We start from the raw sequence: 4836 nt of genomic DNA on the forward strand, positions 1-4836 counted from the left end.
GTGTGCAGTCATTTCTATCACTTCCTCTGCCTCCCACTTCCTGCCAAAGCCCCTGTACTTAGGAAGAGAGGCAGCTCAAGCCCCAGATCTTTTGAAGTTATCCTATTTCTGAGGCTGCCATGCAATCCAATTCATTTATAGCTTTCAAGAGACAAACCAATATGGTTCTGATAAAAATTGTCACATACATTTCAAGATAATTATTTTACATATGTGGATTTTGTCTCCAGGTCTGTGCATCACATGGTACATAAAATGCCTATGAAAACCAGAACCGAGCTTGGAATCCCCTGGTGAGCCTCCATGTGTGCTGGAAATTGAATATGGAACTGGTGAGCCTCCGTGTGTGCTGGAAATTGAATATGGAACTGGTGAGCCTCCGTGTGTGCTGGAAATTGAACATGGAACTGGTGAGCCTCCGTGTGTGCTGGAAATCGAATATGGATACTCTGGAAGAACAGTTGGTGATGCTCTGCCCTTTAGCTCCATAAACATTTGGTTAAGCAACCATTATTTAATCTAAGGTAGCTGAGTTATATGGGATGGCCCAAAAGACAAAATTAGGTAGACATTTAAGAATACTGAAAAGAACAACTGTTTTAGTTCCTTTTTTCTCTTGCTATGACCAAACTTTTTTTTTCTTCAGACAGGGTTTCTCTGTGTAGCATTGGCTGTCCAGGACTCACTTTGTAGACCAGGCTGGCCTTGAACTCAGTGATCTGCTTGCCTCTGCCTCCCGAGTGCTGGGAGAAAAGGTGTGTGCCACCAAGCCCAGCTCGACCAAACAACAAAACAAATTACCTTAAAGACCAACATATATTATGGCCTAAGAGACAGTCATCATGATGGGGACAGCACAGCAGTGACTGTCAGGTAGCTGATCACACTGCGCAGTGAGAAAGCAGAAACAGAGGCTGGTTCTTAGCTTGCTTTCTCCTTTTCATTTAATCTGGGACTTGGGCCCATGGCATGGTGCCACCTACATCTGGATATGGACCGTCTCTTCAGTTAGAAGTCTAGAAACTCCCCTTGGCATGCTAGAGGTGAATCTCCTAGGTGATGCTAAGTTGACAGTGAGGATGAGCCCCGGGTCCTTTCCCTAGGACTCAGATTCTCGTGCTGAGAAATCCCCTAGTAACAGAGGGCCTGGGGAGTCCACCAAAAGTTTTGTAGCAGGCACCAAGAGGATAAAAGTTGGTGGACTTTGAACAAACCTGCCATAGGTCTGGTGAAGTTCTATGCAAGCTGTTTTTTTCACTGCCAAAACTTACACTCTATTTGTTTTTACACTCTGTGTCCCTAGCCGTACTGTGTGTTTTGTTTGTACGTCCCATATGACTATCATTTCTCACTGTTAGAATTCCTTGTCCCTTTTGTCATGACTTATACAAAATGAGGGCCATTGTGGAGTGTGTGTGGGGTGTGTGCGTGTGTGTGTACATTTCCTGGGGCTCAGGAGTCTAGATAAGTAGTGCCCAGTCCAGCATGGAGAGATGGGTGGCCCTTCGGAGGGCAGTTTTAATCTTCTGGGCCAAGGCACGGTTTTGCGCATGTCTGAGCGGAGACACTGGCTGGCCATAGCAACAAGGATCACAGGGTTGACCAAGGTGAGGTAGGACTGCCCACAGGATCATGAGCGTGGTGAGGGAGGCAGTGTAAAACATTCAAGGATTAAACATTGCCCTAACCCTTTCCTCAGAATGGTCTACATCATAAAACACAAAACATCTAAACGTATCATGATTTTTCTTAAACTTAAAAGATGTAAGTCACTAATTTGTTAGTGTTTCTTGTTTAAATGAAGGCAACTGGTGATGCAGAGAGGACAGCCGAACTGCACCAGTGTGCTGAAGATGAAAATTTGGAGTTAGCTTATAAAAATACAAGTCAATATGCTAAACACTGAACAAAGGCCCAGGGATATTTAAAAATACTTTTCTCTTAGATCCACGCCAGAAAATATCCTTACTTTCTGGATTACCCGTGTCCAGTTAAAATTACATCTGATTAAACTCACAAACTGCTGCAATCACCACAGATGCATCCAATATGTCCCAAATACATTTTGACATCAAGGTTGGGCAGGTCACTTGGAAGAAAACTGTGATGCAGACAACAGAATTTCTGTAGCAAGACATCTGTTTTCTATACATGGGAATATTTTACAATCTCACACATGGGAGGCACTGGTACTTTGAAGCATAAGAAAATTACTAAAGTCATTAAGAGAGAGGGGAAGTTTGTACAGCCTTCCACAATTTCAAAGAGAGGGCAGTGGACTCTTGTCCTCCTGGCGATGTCGGAAGCGGTTTCTTGTGATTTGTTTGTTCTTCAGCCCCGGACCAATGTAGCTCCTCATCAGGAGGAGCGCCAGGGTGTCTCTGCTCTCTCTGTTCCCAGCAGCAAGGCACAGAGGGGTCAAGAGGCCTTGTGTTTGGGCGTTGATGTCTGTGTAGTGCGGAAATAAGAACGAAGCCACCCTGGAGGTGTTCCACTCACAGGCGCTGTGCAGTGGTGTCCAGCCGTCCACAGTCACTGCATGAACATCTGCCCCGAGCCACCAGCCTGCGAACAGCATCTAAATGTCCACTGTAGGCTGCTTGGTGGAGGCAGGTGTACTCCTCATGCCTAGTGCTCACCTCAGCCACCCTCTCAGAAAGCAGCCTCTGCACTATAGCAAACCGTCTTCCCCCACCCCCACCCCCCAGCAGCCCAAAGAAGCAATTTGCTTGTATTTTTTTCCATTTCTTTTTCTTGCAATTGATAACATTGTTTTTTCCCCTCTTGCTCCTCCTTCTCAGAATCGCCTACCCAGAGACTCTGAGTACCAGTGGGAACCAGGTGTCCGGGGACATCCAACAATTCAAGCTGATTAAACTGCTCAGAAAAGTCCAAAGTGTTTTCTGAGTCTGTTTTTTCATCATGCCTTACTTTTTCTTTTTCTATTTTCACTACTACTCTAAACAAAGAGCATTTTAAGACATAGGGCGCAATCTTTCAAGAGACAAATTGTGTCTGCATTGTTTGATTTGTTCCAATCTTTTACAGAGAGAACCTCACCGACTGAATATTAGTTTTTAATGTTGATAAAATTAAAATTAATTGACTTATTCTTTAAAAGATTGTGCTTTGGTGACATCTAAGAGATATTTGCCAAAGGAATACCAGTTTTTTTGTTTTTGTTGTTTTTTGTTTTGCCTGTGCTGCCTTTTAAAGGTTTTATAGATTTGTGTCTTCCAAAGTTCTGGGATTTTATAATTTAAATGATCAGTTCTAAGCTGTCTGTAATTCCATCACTTGGGAAGCAGAGGCAGGAGGGATAGTCTAGGCTACACAATGAGTTTCAGGCTGGCCAAGGCTACACAGCAAGACTATCTAAAAAAGAAGAAGAAGAAGAAGAAGAAGAAGAAGAAGAAGAAGAAGAAGAAGAAGAAGAAGAAGAAGAAGAAGAAAAAGAGGAGGAGGAGGAGGAGAAGAAGAAGAAAAGCTTTCCTCTCAACCCTGATATGTACATGGTCAGATCATCCACAAATGAAAACTGTTTCACTTCTCTCTTCTCTTTCTCCTTTTCATGTTAGCCAACTCTTAATTTCTCTGATCTTTCCCTACAAGGTTTAATTTTCTCCCTGAAATTGTACACATCAGTTTTTCTGCATCTTTCTAAATCTTTTCCATGTGCTTAATTAAAATGAAGGTACTTTCTAAATTCTTCAGATTAACATATTTAAGAGAGTTTTGTTGTTTGTTTGTTTGTTTTGGTTTTGGTTTTTTGAGACAGAGTTTCTCTGTGTAGCCTTGGCTGTCCTGGACTCACTTTGTAGACCAGGCTGGCCTCAAACTCACAGTGATCCACCTGTCTCTGGCCCCTGAGTGCTGGGATTAAAGGCGTGTGTCATGATGCCCGGCCCAAGAGTTTTTGTTTTTTTAAGGCTTCCATTGTTTCTCTTTCAACAACATTTGCATTTCACCTAAAACATTGGTTCTCAATCTGTGGGTCTCGACCCCTTTGGGGTGGACTGACCATTTCACCGCGATCACCGAAGACCACTGGAAAACACAGATATTTAAATTATGAGTCACAACAGTATCAAAATTAGTTATGAAATAGCAACAAAAATAATTTTATGGTTGGGGGGCGGGAGGCGTGTCACCACAAGATGAGGAACTGTATTAAAGGGTCCAAGCATTAGGAAGGTTGAGAGCCACTGCCCTGAAACATCTGTTAGCCAGATTGACACTTGAGGCGAGCAAAGGAGAGGTGTCTCTACGCCTCAGCCAGAGGAAGTCATTGCCACTCCCACAGGCTTGCTGCCTTTGATGGAGTGCACCAACCAAACATCCAGCCTGAACTTCACTGCATTCTTGCTGTGGCGGGGGGGGGGGGGGGGGGGGGGGGCATGAGGGGAGAGGGGGTTGGAATGGGGTTGGGTAGGGAGGGTTGGCTGTCTAGGTAGGAGGCCTCTGGGGCAAAGCAGTTTCAGGTTGTAATCATCCTGGAGGAGGAAGCTGCAGTGGCCAGTTTTTGCACAAACTGGTAAGTCCTTGGTAAACACTAGTACTTGCACACACTGCCAGCATTTGCACTGGGACAAGAGGGAAAGTTTTGCCATCACTCTGCACCTTTCCCAAAGGAAGGCTCTGCCACTTGCACGGGTCTGAGGAATCCACTCAGGCCTTCTGTTCTTTCCACACTCGCTCGGGACTCCCTCAGTTACCTATGTTTGTTCCTCCAGAGACTGGCTTCGGTGGACTAGGAAGTAATTAGGTGCCTGTACCGTGGTCACTGCTACATGACAAACACAGGACAGGGCCCTTCTCACGGTCACAGCAGAACAT

At 44.6% G+C, this 4836-nt stretch overlaps 1 pseudogene; it reads right to left on the reverse strand.

Annotated features, from left to right (window-relative positions):
- Nucleotides 1-2060: 2060 nt before the first annotated feature.
- Nucleotides 2061-4836, reverse strand: LOC127196931 (ankyrin repeat domain-containing protein 49-like; annotated as a pseudogene).

Source organism: Acomys russatus, chromosome 13, assembly GCF_903995435.1.
Source record: "Acomys russatus chromosome 13, mAcoRus1.1, whole genome shotgun sequence".
Lineage (NCBI taxonomy): Eukaryota > Metazoa > Chordata > Mammalia > Rodentia > Muridae > Acomys > Acomys russatus.